At 43.4% G+C, this 17,099-nt stretch overlaps 1 protein-coding gene across 2 annotated transcripts in view; it reads right to left on the bottom strand.

The window, feature by feature from the left end:
• The window catches only part of CYB5RL (cytochrome b5 reductase like), a 234,584-nt gene that overhangs the window by 84,074 nt on the left and 133,411 nt on the right, over positions 1-17,099 (bottom strand). The window lies entirely within an intron of this gene.

The raw sequence follows: 17,099 nt of genomic DNA, 5'->3' as shown, positions 1-17,099 counted from the left end.
GACTTTGGGGTTGATGTATACTTTGGTGGGTGGCCTGCCATTGGTCAGGTTGGTGGAGGTCTTTCCTTTGCCACCTTGTCTGTCTGCGTGGCAGGGCCAGACTGGCCGTGCGAGGCATCAGGTGCTTGCTTCCTCTGGGGGCTAGGAGAGTAGAGATCGGGTTTGTCACTGGAGCTGAAGCGGGGGAGGTCACACCTGGCCTGGACTCTCTGCAACATTCAGCAGTCAGAGCACCGCCTGCTCGCCTCCAGCCCCGCCGGGTCCAATGAGACACACTGGCTTTCATCCTGGCATTGAGGCGCTGGGGGGCAGCACTTGTTACTGGTGAAGGGTGCTGTGAATGGATTATGGTGGATAGGCCAGTAGGGTCGCCACCATTCCCAGATAATAATGATACTTTGTTCATGTTTTTGGATTTTGTGAAGGCTCAGACATGATAAACAGGACTTTATACAAAGTAGTTTGTATTCATTTTAACACCTTTTTTGCCTTTGTTTACTTTACTTTATCAGTCATAGACCATAAAAACAACCCTGAAACACATTTTAAAAAGCTTTACTCTTATTTTTGCTTTTTTAAACATGCACTAAGAGAAAGAAATAGCAGTTTTTTTCCCAAATTTTTTATTGCAGTTTGCACGGCCATTTGCCTACAACCCTGGGGCCGGCAGCGTGTCTCCTTAAGAATTTAAAACACAGCTTCTACGCCAACATCCCTTAGTGCAGGCAGCAATTGTTAAACTGTTATGCATGTAATCCTTATAGTCGAATAATGCTTATAACTCAACCAAGTGTGTCTAAACATTTGAACCGTCCTAGTTTTACAACCCCTCCCCCCCCGCCACCCCGTCAATTCCAGAGACTAGCACCTTTACACTGCATTTAACAACTTAGTAGTTGTCTTGTAAGTTCCCGAACATTGTTGTTCAACCAACATTTCCCTCCTCAGTATACGATCTGTAATAGTGGGTGTGCCCCATGCAACCCCTTACAAGTAGTACAATACCCAACCAGTTGAAAATCATAATTGCTTTACATGTCTTGTTTGTTGCGTAGGTCAATACCACACAATCTCAGCCAGCTAGCAAAGGGCACCCAAATGTCAGTAGGTCTAGATCTGCTAGGCATCAGCTCCCAGAAATGGGACAGTTGATCCTTGCAATATGTGACAGCATTCAACCATTCGGCTATTGTAGGAGGATTTTGTTTCTTCCAGTGTATGGCCAACAGTCGTTTCACCAGCAACATGGCAGTGAGTTTACAGTGTCCTTTCGGCACCTCCTGTACATATCCCAGTAGCGCTATCAGTGGTATAATGGATAACTGATAGTTAGTTATATGGCCAATGTGTCTAAAAATGTCCAACCAATATTGTGCTACTGGTCTGCAGTCCCAAGCCAGGTGAGTAAATGTGATGCTCTGAGCTCCACATCTCCAGCACCTCGTATCTGGGTGTAAGCCCGAGCGGTGCATTTGAGGTGGAGTGCGATACATTCTGTGTAGTAAATTAAAGTGAATAAGCCTCAGTCTATAGTTCAGTGAGAGGTGCTTATCTGTAATGGTGAGATGGGTGTCTCTGTCCCATTCCGCCTTAGATGTGGTGTGGACAATTGGGGATTCCCCTTGTGTAATACTGTATATGCGTGGTATCAGTTTGCGGGGAGATGGATGGATAGAACATTCTCCAACGCTGGCAGTGTAGGTGGCGACTGGGGAAATTCTTTATATCGAGCCAGGCATGCCGCCCTAATCTGATAATACATAATATATCTGACGCTGTAGGTGTCTGTAAGTTGCACATATGTTGCATTGTTAAAAAAGTGCCATCTGGGAAAAAGATTGCTCCCTTTCCCCAATTTGTGGGACTTTGCTCTCATTTTGGTCGCTTTATCTAGTAATGGAGCAAGAAGAGGATTTCTACCTATAGGCATGGATTGTGCATACAAGACCTTCTGGCTTGCACTCTTCGCAATCCCTTTCCGTGCCCACCGCAATGTCTCTACTGTGTCTATTTCCAGGTGGGGTCGCTTATAAGGTTGATATACGGCTGTGTTAAGTGAGAGAGGTGCAACCCTATCAATTTCTATTGCCACATGAGGCTGGTAAGGTGTAGGGTGCTGCCAAAAGTGTAGGTGTTGTGCCTAGTCCTCACTGTGCAAATGGCAATGACAATAATTTCCACGAAACCCAAGGTTGTTTTCCTGCCCAGACTAATTCTAGGATATTCAAGCGGAGTCTTTAAAGAAATGGGTGTTTAGTGGCATTGGAATATTTACAGATATAGTAATTTAGTCAATATTACCAATTTTGTGATAGCTATGCGCCCTGTTAAAGATAACAGCAAGTTTTTCCATCTCAGTATTTTACTTTCTAGCCACTTGATCACTCTGCCGTTGATGGCCAGCCATATTTCCTGCATAGACCTGCTGATCCATATTCCCAGATATAGTATTTCACCCATGGCCCACTGTATCGGAAATTCTGTGTCGAATGGAGTTGTGGTATCCGTGAGCAGTAGCATTACGGATTTCGCCCAATTTTGTATTCCCGTTAGCCCACCATATCTTAGCAGTTCCCTCATCACTGTATTAAAGGTGTCTTTAGGATTGATTAGGTAAATTGTCATGCCATCTGCTTACATTGATATCAAAAGGCCCCTTGATGTAAAACCAATACTCCTTTGCGTGTGATATTGCCGTAGCCTGGCTGCCAGCAGTTCTGTGGCTATCGCAAATAATAGTGGCGATAGGGGGCAGCCCTGTCTTGTCCCCCGAGTAATTGCAAAAGGTTCCGAAATCTGTCCGTTAACCCTAACTCTTGCTGTCGGATTCGTGTATATTATTTGAATTTGCCTAATGAATATTGGGCTAAGTCCCATGCGGGCCAGTAATGTGAAAAGAAACTTCCATTCTAATGAATCAAACGCTTTTGTGGCGTCTAATAATGCCGGCACAGCTTGCACATGAGGGGCTAGGTAGTGGAGAAGACCAAAGATCGTTCTTAAATTGTGTGCAGTTGAGCGGCCTTGTATACACCCTGATTGGTCAGGAAGAGCTATCTGTGGGAGCATAGGTTATAACCTGTTTGCTATTAACTTAGCATAGATCTTTGCGTCCAAGTTGATTAGGGCAGTGGACGATACGAAACCAGATTAGTCGGATCCTTATCTGGTTTCAGTAGGGTGATTATGGTGACCTCACGCAGTGTCGGGGGAGAACGCCTGTTTCCTTTGCCTCCAAATATTCCTGCAATAATCTGGGGGCAAGGATATCTGCATATTCTTTGTAGAATGCTGCAGTTAAGCTGTCTGCTCCTGGGGCCTTGCCTGCCTGAATGCTATTGATTACTTGCCTAATGTCCTCCACCGTGATCGGCAACTCCATGTATTCTCGGGCACCACTGTTAAACCAAGCCAGCGCCATAGTATCTAGGTAATTGATTATGTCAGTCTGTGACATTTGTGTGGAGTATAGTTGTTGATAAAATTGGGACATCGTGTGTAGTATGTCATATGGTGTTCTGGCTATCTCCCCACTGTCTGTTTGCAGCTCAGTTATGTAAGCTGACCCTCTTGGTGTTCGAAGCAGCCCCGCTAGTGTTTTCCCTGGCCACTCACCCTCTACATAGCACCTCACCTGTACGTATTTATGCATATAGGTTGTTTTTATCTCCGCTTCTTTCTGGAATTCCGTCAGTTTGGTCCTAATTTGTGCTGTGGTTGCAGGGGATGGGCTGAGTAATGGTTGGATGTAAGATTGTGGTATGTTCAGTCTTAACTGAGTGGGCGCATGATCTGCAAAAGTGCCTGGATGGTGAGTGGCATCTATGATCTAGGTATGGAGGTCCCTAGAGATCAGCCAGAAGTCTAGCCTCGACCACGCATTCCGATGATGTGTTACACAAGTGCCTTCTCTGTCCGTAGGGTGCAAAGCCCTCCAGGAATCTATTAATTGGAGATCCTCTATAATGTCATTCAGCATTGCTGCTGCTTTCGGCTGATGCTCACGGGACGCCCCGTCTGTCTGCAAGCGTCGAGAGAACTACGTTAAAATCACCCTCCCACAGAACTGCTGTGTGTCCCATTGTTTGTATTTTTTGCCAAATTTGATGGAAGAATACTGTGCTATCTGTGTTTGGGCCGTAAGTGTTGACTATTACCATAGGGGTATTGTGCAGCTCTCCTTGCAGCATTATGTATCTTCCGTCTCTATCTATTATTGTGTGGTTTGTCCTCCATTGAAGTCCTTAACGTATAAGTATCGCAACTCCCCTGGAGTAGTTCGAGTATCCGGCCTCAACCACCTCACCCCATCTGTTATTTCTGAGCATTCCTGTTGATGCGTTCATCAAGTGCATTTCTTTTAGTAGGCATATGTCTTACATATGTCTCGTTAGATATGAGTGAATCAGTCTGGTCTTTCTGCGATCATTTAGGCCTCTGACATTCCATGTGAGGCATGTCAGGGATTTCATGTTAGTGTGTTGTGACATACATATTTGTAGTAATTGGGATTTCTACAGACGCATGTTTGGGAGGTACGTCTCTGGAACTTGTTGGTATAATAGAATTGTTCAACGCTTCTCTCCTGGCGTGTATGTGCGAATAACACTGTGCGTGTCAGACTCATTTGATTTTTGCATGGTCATACATCTCGTGGCAGCCCTAAGTAACAAAACAGATCTCTCACCCCTCCCCCCACCCACACCAACCCCCAAACAGGTTGTGTTGCATCCGCCCCATTCCCTGTAACAGTAAACAAACAACCCATAGTAGCGAACTTAAGGGAATCATCCCATGGAGGCACGTGGGGCCGCCGGCAAAGCTCCCCTGCACTTATGGCAGGGTGGCCGAGCTCTCGACATGTCACTTGAACCTATGGCACCACCCAATTCGAAATGTCTGCATTCTATCTGCAGGAGGACTACCAGTGTGTATGTAACCATTGTGTCCCCTTTTGTTAGTCTAAAGCACCGACCTTAACATTGGACCACAATCTCTCAGTATATCAATTCGACAAACGAGTTACGTATCTGTGCAGCCAGTGTTCCAGCCCTTTTTTCTTCAATCGTTGTCGCTTAGATTAATCTCAGTCTGTGCTTCACTTGCCGTCTTCAGTTGCTTTTGCTCGTTTGTTTCGCATATGACAGCGCTGCTTTTGCGCCCGTGAAAAAGGTGGGCTTGCCATGCCCTGAATTCTTAGCTTGGCAGAGTATATCAGAGCATATTTGGTACCAAGCTGTTGAAAGATTTTCTTTGCGGGTATAAATTCCCTGCGGGTCGCTTGAAATTGCATTGTGAAGTCTGGGTACATTGCAATGTTATTCCCTTAATATTGGATAGATCCTTTTTCCCTGGCCATTCTGAGTATCGCATCCCGATCACTGTAGTTGAGCACTCTCGCCAGTATCGGTCTTGCCGGTTCGCCCGGTCGCAGTCTGGGACCCAATGTTCTGTGTGCTCTTTCAATAAGAAACATTTTGGATAGGTCAGGTCCAAAAAGGGCCCTCATCATAGTTTCGACACACTGCTCCATATTTTGAATGTCCGTCGTTCAAAAAATCCTGTGATCCTTATGTTATTCCTCCTTGACCTAGTTTTCAAATCTTCATTCTTCTGTCTGATAACAGCCAGCACCCCGTCCATTTCTCGCATTTTCTTGTCCATATCTGTCTGTCCTTCTTCCGTCTCCAACACTCTTGTTTCTAGTATGTTCAAGCGACCCTCCTGCTTTTCCACCCATTGCGTTATTCTGTCCATTCGCTCCGCAAGCGTGTCCATTTTTGAGTCTATGCCTTGGAGACTTGTTTTCGGCTCTTTGAACATCGCCCAAATGTTTTCTTCCGGTAGTTGTCTTGTGGTGGCATCATCTGTATGATCCTGGTGGCCGGTGTCACTCTCAGCCGACTTATTGGTCTTTTTGTCAAAATGTATTGGTGGCTGTCGTGTGTCTGGCTTCCCCACTGTCGCTGACTTTGTCTGCGGCAGTTCAGGCTACGCACCAGTTGGCCGTGCCCTCCGCTTGCATCTCTGGAATCGGGCGTTCAGCTACGTCCGCCTCAGCCCTTCTTGCTACCTTCTGCAGGCTTAGCTCTACCGCCAACACTGTCCAACGCTGATTATTTGCTTTCGGTATAGATGTAATAGTGGCGAGGATCGCACTACCAGCCGCCACCTCTTTACATTTACCTGCCGCTAACCAATGCCAGTTGTTGTTCCCAGTTGTATTCTCCTGCTATGCACGTACGTTTTGCGGCTCTAGAAGTGTCCCCTTATGATCACCGCTGGGCCTGGGTTGTGCTGCGACTGAGTCGACTAACTCCGGCTGTTTTAAAAAAGATGGCGGGTCCGCCTCCAATCGTTGCGTATGTTGCCTTTGGGTCAAGGTGGTCTACCGCATATCGCTCCCAAATTCAGCAGGTTATGGCCGACAGTTTTCAACTAGTTGCGCCAGTATTAGTTTTAGCGATTAGGTGGCAGTTCCTTGCTTCGGCAACTTCGCGATTATTCTAACTATGACCTCTTCGTAAGCTGGTCCTCCGCTTTCTGCTGCGACAAGGATAGGGGTAGGCGCTTGCTGCTTGGTATAAAATGGCTTCCCGCTCACCTAGGATTACAGAGATAACAGAACGTGAATGCACCGCCCAGCTTTGCCGTGATCGAATCTGTGCACCAGTGAATCTCGTACGCCTCGGAGTTGCTTCTTTTATGGTTCTCTCCACCACGCGCCTTCTCTTTGCAGTCGCTTGTCTTGTTGCGGCAAAGACAATTCCTCAGCCGTATTTCCTTCTCATGCAAGTCCTTCCTTGTCTACTGCACCCTCAGTAATATGCTTCTCTGGGCCCAGGCTCCACGCTGGTCTCTCTAGCTCACTGCGACTACACCCAAAAAAGTGGTGGGACCACCTCCGGCCACCTCTTCCCACTTTTCTTCGGTTCGGAGTTGTTTTACAGCTACCTGGCGTCTACACCATCAGTCGAAAGCATGTATCCCCCTTTTACAGTCTCCGATATTGTTGGCAGCCCTCCGGTGTCAATCCCGGGTCCCATCTGTTGTTAGATTGTCTAATGCCAATCGCCAGACATGCCGGACCTCATTCTCCTCCAGCCTCGAGCTGATGCACACGCGCTTGCCGTATATTTGTTTTGCCTTTCCTCCCTCTGCGAATCACTGCACTGCACCCGCCTAAGCTGCTCTGACCAACCTTGTGTCTAGCGATCCGGCGCGAAAGGGCCCGCTGTCTCCTCCAGGTCCTCCGCGCTCCTCGCTCCGGAGTGTTGTCTACTTTAGGTCCCGGTTTCGCTTTACTGACTCGTGGGTAGGCCTCTCGTCTGCGCGGATCAGATGTCAGCAAGCGGCTCAGTCTCAGCAAGGAATCGCGCCTCTCTACTGCCATTTCTTGATCCGGACTTGATCACTGCATACTTCTTCGTGGTTGGTTCCTGGGTCAAGGTACAATGAACGGATTTTTAACGGATAAATGAGGCTCGGCCAGCGGAGCCGCGCTAGTGTGCAGCCATCTCGCTGCACGGCGAAGCCACGCCCCAAGAAATACCAGGTTAAGTCAGTTCATTTTTGTAGTGGGACACTAAAATACTCGTCACTCCGGATAAAAACAGCCAGATAGCAACGCCATTGTTGGAGTCTGGTCGATCGATGTACCTTGGGCTAGGATGGTTTAAACTGACTGGGTTGAATAGATAATTTTGGTGTTTACATGCACTGGGCAACACTGACTGGGTCACACTGGGGATGGGGCTAATGGAGGGGAACTGGTCAAGACCAGGCTTATTCCTTTGGGTGTTAATAGAGCTAGAATTGACTGGGCAGGACCACACTGGTTCTGGTGGTTGCAAATGGGGCTAGAATGGCGTTAGAATAGACCATATAATCAGGCTAGTCCTTCTGATTGCTCAGAAGGCGGTAATTTGTAACATTTAGCTCTTTATATGGACTTCATTGCTTAGTTTTACTGGTGAAAAAGTGTCAGCCCTGCCAAGTACCACACATTAGGGGTTAGAATAACGCATTTTAGTGCTGGTGTCCGTATCGCCCCACTACAAATCATTTAGTCACGCAAATATAGTACCCCAGGGACCACCCCGAGGCGTGCTGTAAGAAGGAGGCTGGAAAATGCATTTTAGCAGCAAGCGCGATGTGCTGCTCCGCTGCATGCTCTTTATCCACACAACAGACGCTGCGTCAAACTTTATTTTCACCCTGAGAACATCAAATACATTGCACCATGCCGCTGCTAGGGATATTACTCAGTTCCTGAAGCAGTTTTATGACGCGAGCCATCCTGCCCAGCCATAGAGAGTACTACATGGTCTCTCATGAATACCGACAATCCGGCCCTGCCGGTGTTCCGTCATTAAGGCGCCTGCCTCAATATGACCACGCTATGGGATTGGCCGAAAACAGATACTGAGGCGGGTGGCAGTTTTGTTTTTCTTGCCATACCAAGGGGTGCTTCGTCCATGCACAATCCAGGAGGGTGGCAACCCAGGAGGGTAGCTGTCACTTCCACTGAGCACACCCTGTGGTCAATTTTTCCTACCACTGTCAACTGCTTGAACTCAGCTGCGGCAGCAGGGCTTCTGCCACCCACAACAAAGACAATGAGCGATGCTGGACTCTCCTCCTGGCCTGAAATGGGAGGTGCAGTAATAGGGAGCACAGATCCGCGACTGAAGCCAGCCAGACCATGCTAGGCCCTGGCTCTCTCATATTCAATATTGCAACACTCATGATCTCCCCAAGCCTTGTTGGCCACATGAAAACACCCCGGTTCAGCCTGGCAGTGAGTCACTGGGCCGGAACTTGTGACTCTGGCACAGTTGAGTGAAACAGGGCAGTGACAGCGAATGGGGTAAAGTAAGATTGGGCTATGCCTGTAGTGTTGTCACCTTTCCCAGAATATATTATCATATTTGTTCTTATTTCAAGATTCAGCAAACGCCTGAACGTAGTAAACAGGATTTGTATAAAATCGTCCCTGTTCATTATTAAAGCTACTTTTCAAATGTTGTTTACTTTAATTGGTAGTCACTGACCATTAAGGTAGCTCCTGAAGACATTTTAAAGTCCTTCGTTCTTAATGTTTGTTATTTTAAATCTGTACTGATGAGGAAAATAAATACTGACTAGATGATTTTCTTTATTGTGCGGGTCAGGACATAAAAATACTGATTAGGGCAGGTGGCAACCCTAGTTAAGGCTGGTTCTGGTTGATGGAACTGAGGGTAGAATGGATGGAACTGACTGGGTTGGATGGCTGTGCATGGCAAGGCTGGAAGGTTGGTTCTAATGGTTATTAATGGGGCTACAATGGACTTGACAGGGCCCCACTGGTTCTGGTGGATGGGAATGGGGCTAGAATGGTTTTGAAATGACTGGGCTGATTGATTTAAATGGAGTTGGAGCACATTGAGTAGGGATAGGTCTGCTGTATGTTTACAAGGTGTGAACATACTGCGTGGGCTGGCTGTTTCTGATGCTGTTAATGGATTTAGGATGAACTTGGTTTGGGTCATGTTAATTCTTGGTTAATGTTGATTGAATGGACCATGTATTCAGGATAGTGCTTTTCAATGCTCTAAAGGTGGCAATTTATGATATTTAGCACTTTATATTGACTTTATGGCTTGGTTTTGCTGGTGAGAAAGTTTCACTAGATGGAGTCACACATTAGGTTGTAGAATGTGACTTATAACAACACAGCAACTATGGAAATGTCACACCTAGGCAACCTGAAAACTTGGCAGTTGTGTGGTCAAACTCTTGGTGTGTCATGTTGGTTAGTGCCCTTCCATTTCTGGTGCTTTGAAGCAGTTTTAGGATCTTTTTAGAGTTTCTTGTTGCTCACATGCGTGTACTTTCTGATATTTATATGTTTCACTCATCATCATTAGTTTATTTTTGCTTGTGAGAAACTGTCACTCATATTCATAGAATGTCACTCCTAATTACACTGAAAGTATTATAACTGTCCTTGGCAGCTATGAAGATAATCACTCATTTATGCCCAAATTTTCATTAATTTAGGTTAAGGATTCTCCTTTATGCAACACGCATTTTCTGTATCCTTTTTGTAATTCTTACCAATACATTTTTTTATCTTGTTTCGAACTATTGACTTATAGATTATTTGAATCTGTAATAAAGATGGCTACATTTTAATTCCTACTGAATAATTGATGTTTAAATAATTTGTTAATAAACCCTTCAAACTCCTACTAAATTCATTTGAAGCCCCAATTGGACTTTACTGTTTATGGTAATTGATGTAAATGATAGCTCTTTACCATATTTCCTTGTTGGTTAACAAAGGTCCATAGGAACAATGGCGGGGTTATTTAATGATTATACTTGATTATTAAGATATAAAAATCCCCACTCCAGCACTGGCTTAGCTCTTTTAACCAGTCCAATCTCTTTTCAAGTCAAATCTAATACCTCATCTTGAATCCAGAGGCAGGACTTATTTGATTAAAACCAGGAACAACTGAACTCTAAAGTCTCGTGAATTTATTTTTAACTTTAAGTCTTCATCTTGGGTCTCAATTGCAACACCATCCGGTGTACAATAAATGGTGCAAACCCTTTTACAAAGCAAATCCCTTCCCAGCACATTCACAGTACTTGAATCACACAAAATGAATTTGTGTTTGTTCTCCATCTGACCAATTTTAACTGGTACATCTGCTGTAATCTGATTAACAATTTCTTTATTACTTCTCCCTACAAATTGGATTTCTCTTCCTGAGAGGGGTAAGTTTGAAACTTCCACAGAACAAACTGTAGAGCAAAGTTAAAATTGCCAATCGAAAATGAAACAGGGTGGTCATTGACTTCTCTGTCAAAATATGGGCCACTTCAGTATACCTCCAGGGCTGCTCAAATTAAGCAATCCTATGGTAGTAGTTCTATATCCTCCTGCACCCACGTCAGGGCCAGGACCAAACCATGTGTCACGTTGCTCTAACTGAATGTGAAGGAGGTCTTGAATTCAAAGGATCATTTAAGAAATATTCCTCATTCGAATAATTGGTCTCTCTCCCTCAACTGCTTTAGTTTTGTCATCTGTTTCTTTAACTAGAGCAGGATAGACCCTTACACCTTGGAATTCTCTTCAGAAGAGGGGTAGGTTTGGCACGTCCGCAAGGTGAACTGTAGAACGGGTAGGCCCTGTGTCTCTCAAAAATGAAATGGGATGGTCATTTCCTTCTTCATCAATATATGAGCCACTTTGGTCTACTTCCAGGACTGCTCCAAGTAAGCAATCCTGACCCCCCCAACTCCCCAACACCTCCCCATCCCCCGGCACTGTTTTTGTGAATTACTCCCTGCTAAATCATCATTCAGAGTCAATGAATTCCGCTGGTACCCTACACAATATAGTATTTTATTTCTTATTTTTGCTGCATCACTGGTGCTAAAGGCTTCGAAATTCAAAATTGTTTTTGATTCTGCGCACACTGCTCAGAATTTGAGACAGTCGGACCATGATATTCTTCTGCATTTGGGAAACAATTTCTCCTGAACTCTGTTTGGATTCTGGTGGTACTTTTGCTTCCTGTGCCCTATCCTCCTGCAAAAGTGACAAGCAGTGTTTCATTTCATCAATGCAACGTTTCCATTCATCCCATAATTATTCATCAACTCACTTCTAGCAGTTTGCCTATGCATCGCTCCATTTGCACATCGTGCATTTGATTAATCCCATTAATTCCAGGCTCAGCATAATTCATATTTGAATCTATCTGGTTTCGGGACTCTCTCTCAAATTGCTTTGTCTGAGCAATCATTAACTTCTTCTTAATCTTTTTTGTTGCTCATCAAAGTAATCACTACTATATTCTGCCAGCTTCAGGATCTCGTCTATGCTTTTTGTCTGCCGTCATAATTCACTGTGCATCTTGAAAATCTGTGAAAGTCTCTCATTTAAACGCATGCACTGATTCTTTGGGCTCTGTGAAGGTCTCAAAAATGTTCACCCAATTTATATCCTGTTTGGGCACTGTCTTGTTCAAAGGCTTAATTACCTGTCTGTACTTATCAGGTACCTTCTCAGAAGGAGTATGATAAGGAGCCACTCTAACTGGTTCCTAAGTCAGCTATGCAACCACTGCTTTACACCCAGCCCACAGATCACTAGAGACTATAATCTCAAATAATGAATTCAAATCAGTCCACAAAACCTGTGAGGTTAGTGCAGACTTGCAGACCCCACCCTCTCCCTCCTATCCCACAATGTCTATGTGGATGTTCCTTGTAGTTGGTTGGGAAGCTCCTTAACACTCCTTAGGGGTTGGGCCAACTCCTCCTCATACGTAAACTGATATCTTGCTGAGTGTGCTGCTTTCCCATTAGTTGTATTTTGGGGCCTAAACCAATAGTATTCGGGCATCCAAACTGAAAGAAATACACTTCAGTTCAATTTTTTGTATCGTAGTTGTGTTTATTATTATTTTTTTTGTACATAGTATCTGCAGAGTGTCCTGCATACTAGGTATCATTGTATTCAATCCTGCTTTGCAGCCAACACGCGTTTCACCCCCTACAATGCCTGTGTGGAGGGGGCTTTCTCAAGGCTTTAGATTCAAATACAAAAACATCCTTTTAGTGAGTGGCTTTAATTATGTGCTGCACACCTTATGTGATCTGCGGTGTTACAGCAAATGCTTGTTTACCTGATTTTGATAATCATGGTTGTGCTCTACGAAAGTGAGGAAAGGAGGCAGGAGGAGAGGTAGAGAATTAAGAGTGTGGCCATTACACCATTGGGATGAAGAAGGTAGTACAATTGGAATAACCAAGAAGGAAAAACCTTGTAATCCAGATTAGAATAATTTGTGGGGTAGAAAAGGTCATTGTACTGATTAAATGATAGTCCATGCAGGTAATTTTGTGCTTACTAGACTATAGTTTGTGACAGCGTCCCCTAGCATTCCAAGAGGGGCTTTTACCTTTTGAATGGAGTCCACAAATCGTGGTCCTTAAAGTATCCTAGTTTGTTCAGGTCTGCATCCTGGATAAATCCTGTCTGAGTTATTTACCCTGTAAAAGTAAACGTACTTATGGAGATGCGCACTTTTCAAATTCTTAGGTTGTCAACCTTTGTACTATAATGTTAGCCGGCTCGTCTATGCGGGTTTTTGTGCAAGATTAGAGCTGCTTCTGAAATTCAGTATTTTGTATACAGGGTGGTTTATTGTTGAAGGCTGAGTGAAATTTGCAGTTTCTGGAAAATATAAAATGTGTTACATATGGACCAACCTTGCTAGGGTGGCTTGTGTCCTAGTTAGTGGTATTGGCAAGCTACCCCTAAAGCATTAGTGCAATTGCCGGGCAGGTGATGCGTCTTGTGGTGCTCATGTACGTAACGCTGTATGAGTCGATTCTGTGACGACTAATCTGGCGTGCGCTGGAGGTTGCAATAGTAAATGTGTCCATAGCACATTATGGTACAAATAGGAGCTGCCTCTTTGTTTTTATACCATATGTGGCTTCCTTTGTGATTGAACTGTAGGGTACACGTTACAGTCAAACAAGAGAAAATGTTAATGCATTTATAAAACCTGTTCGCGTATTGGCTACACAAGCGGCATTAGAGAATAAAGAAGTGGTCACGGGTTAGGATATTTAGATCTTTGATTTGAATTTTTATCCTGTATTATAATCCAAGTTGGTTATACATTCACCATTAAATAGTGCTGCCTATGTGAGGGGTTTTTGTATTGTTAGCACAATATCCATTGAAAAGGGTGTCATGCCATCCTGCAAAGCGGTGTGATTCAGGGTGCGTAGCTAAGGTTGAGAATCTTATGTTTTTCACATCAGGTTGAATGCTCACTTTAAATAGTTAACATAGGTTTGTTGCAGTACGTTGGGTGATTTACAGTTTATCCTCTATATATATTTACTGTTAGTTTTCTTGGTAAAGAGAGGAGGAAAGCAGATAAGAGGGGCAGAGGAATTTCAGATTTTGGATCTGTTTAGGCTGCGAATCACAGCCAGTGATAAAGTTCAGAAGCTTTATTTAGTCCCTGTTTTACAGTGTTGAACTTCAGGATCATGTTGCTCTCTCGTTTTCATATAGCTTCCATAGCTCCACCCCGTGGGTTCCTGTTAGGTTATTCAATCCCATGAAAGGTGAGCCATCTCTGGTTGAGCTGGTGTTTTTCGAAATGGTCAACTAGTGGCTGTTTCATACATGATTTCTGTATGCTCCGATAATATTCCTGAATCAAGTGTTTTAAAGGTCTAATAGTCCTGCCTATGTAGTTCTTTCCACAGGGCAGGGAATAGTGTATACTACATATGCACTTTCACAATGATTCCCTTCCCAGATGTGATATTTTTGATTATTTATAGTGCAGACCTTGATTTTGTTCTGTCCTAGTTTGCAGATTGAGCAATTTCTGCAGGTGTAGAAACCCATGGGCTCGGTCAAGAAAAAGTCTGCCTTGCTTCATTTCTTTTCAAAAGGAGTGGCATAGTCTTTGTTTCAGGTCTGGTGCTTTTTTGAAGAAAATCTGTGCAAAGGGTTTAATCTCCTCCTGTAGTTGTGTATGGTGTGTCAGTAAGTGCAAGTGTTTCCTCGGGGACTTTCTGATATGAGGATGACAATTATGATATTCTGTAATGAATCGTATGCAAGGTTGTGTGTTTTCGGTCTTGCGTGTGTCCATACGCAGTTGATTTCTTTCTAGCTGATCAGTTTGTTTCATTGTGTTGGGTAACCGTCTTTCCTAATAGTTCCGTTTTTTTAGGCGGTCAGTGAGTTCAGTTGCTTTTGTAATGTAGTCATCATTCTTACTACAGTTTCTTCTGATTCGTTGATACTCTCCTCTTGGCATGTTATCAATGGTTGTCTTGGAGTGTCTGCTTGACACGTGTAAGATGGAGTTTGCAGCGGTTGTTTTCCTATGTGGTTTTCTGTACTGTTTGTTGTTATCAAGTACAGTGTGAGGTCTAAGAACTCTACCTCCTCTTGGGAAATGGAGGATGTTACATGTATTCCCCTTTTGTTGACACCGAGTTCTGATATGTATTCCTTCTTGTGGGCCTTGCCAAATCACCAATATGTTGTCAATATATCTGTTCCAGAGGATGATATTGCTGTTGAACATTTCATATTTGTCATGTCATATCCAGTATTTCTCGATTTCACCAATAAGGATGAAGGCGTACAGTGGCGCAAATTTGGCCCCCATTGCAGTCCCCTGCAATTGTAGGAAGATGGAGCCATTAAAGGTAAAGAAGTTGTTCCGTAGACAAAAATCAAGTATCACAAGGAGCATCTGCTTTTGTTCTAAGAACTGAATTGATCTACTTGAGAGAGCTTTTCTCACTGTTTCTAAGCTATCAGAGTGTTTGACTGGCGTGTAGAGGTTGACCACATCTATTGTGGCCAATATATAGTTGGGTTGCCAGTCAATATTGTTAAGTCTGAGAAGTATAGCCTTTGTATCCCTTATGTTTGAAGACAGGATGCCTTCTCGCCCCCTTGTTATTCTCCATTTATATAAGCAACTTACCGGGGAACTTTTCCCAAATTAATAATTTTCTCCCAAAACTTGCGCAAAGTGACATCCAATTGAGGTAATGAATGAGTACATTTACTTGGGCCGTATCTTCTAATATAACCTTCAAAATGCTTCCCATTTTCAGCACCTGGGGTGAAAGGCCGACTCCCATGTTGGAGCATTACAGAGATTTTATTCCTCGACTGGGAAGAGACATTTTAAATCCCAGCAAGAGGGTTACAGTATGAAAATTCCACCTATTCTATCTAATGCACTGGAATATATACAGATTAAAACCTGGCAACCAATTAAAGTGAAAGAAAGGATGATCTTAAGTAAGCTGATAGAAGTCTCCCAATCAGTCCCCGCACAAGCCTTACGCCTTGAGCTTTCTTTACAAGCCAATATGCTCTAGCCATCTCTAATATTATAAGGTGGGCTTTTAGCCTTTTACATGCAGCTTCTGGTTTTCTAAGACATATATTAAAATCAGAGACATTCAGAGAAGAATCGGCACTGCATACTTTTAATAGGAATCTTAATGTAGCCCTTGAGGCATCACAACGCACTATAGCACTTTTGCAGGCTTGGTCTCCCACACATCTGAAGCTCTTTTTTTAAAACATATGATGCATGAACAAGTTTTGATTCAGACAAGGAGTATCGTACTCAATTAAAGCATTACAAAAAATGTGCTGACAGTATAGTATACAAAACTCCAGAGCACTATTTAAAGTTTCAGCTTGAACATAGAGTAGGGCGCTGTATTCTTCTCCTGCGACTAGGAATTCTTCCTTTAAAAGTTTACTCTTCTAGATGAAATCCCCTGAACATTCTTCAGGTATCTGTGATTTGTGTAACAGTGGAGTACAAGACCGTCGCCACATACTTTTAATTTGCCCAAATTCAACCCTGGTAGAAGTCCAACAACGTGCCATAAAACCCATTCGTCTTAGATATAACGCTATTTTTTTTCAAGACTTAATTACACTGTACAAGTCTCCTCTAAATTAATTTATTTGCTATAACTTGTATAAGTTCTTAAAGAGTTTTTTAAAGTTCTTTAAAAAATGATATAAACTTAATAGCCACAAACTATGTATCTATAGACGCCAATTTTAATTTACCATATTTATAATGTGTTTTAAAGAACGTTTTAATACAACTTTTTTAAAATTATGTACTTGTATTTGTTGACCTCAGATAAGGTCTGAAATTATTTTTAAAAATGGTTGCAATTCCTGATCTATGTATTTCCCAAGTCTGAAGCAAATGGAATGTATGCCAGCAATAATAGGCCATCCTTTAGGTGGAAACCCAGGTTTATGTATCTTACGTAGGACATATACATTGGCCATTATTGGACATTTTATGCATAGGAATTGCTTCTTTCAGGCTAAGGGGCCCCTTATTGTACCATTTGTCAAGGAATTCTGACAGACTTTTTTTGTGCCTCAGAGGTTGGGTTTTGTGTATCTTTTTATAGCATGCTGGATACCCAAGTTGTAGATCAATTTCCTTAAGTTAATCATCTGTATGTAGAAACACAATATTGCCTCCTTTATCTGC

This window comes from Lissotriton helveticus, chromosome 1_2 (assembly GCF_964261635.1).
Source record: "Lissotriton helveticus chromosome 1_2, aLisHel1.1, whole genome shotgun sequence".
Lineage (NCBI taxonomy): Eukaryota > Metazoa > Chordata > Amphibia > Caudata > Salamandridae > Lissotriton > Lissotriton helveticus.
This window is presented reverse-complemented; position numbering and strand designations above follow the sequence as displayed.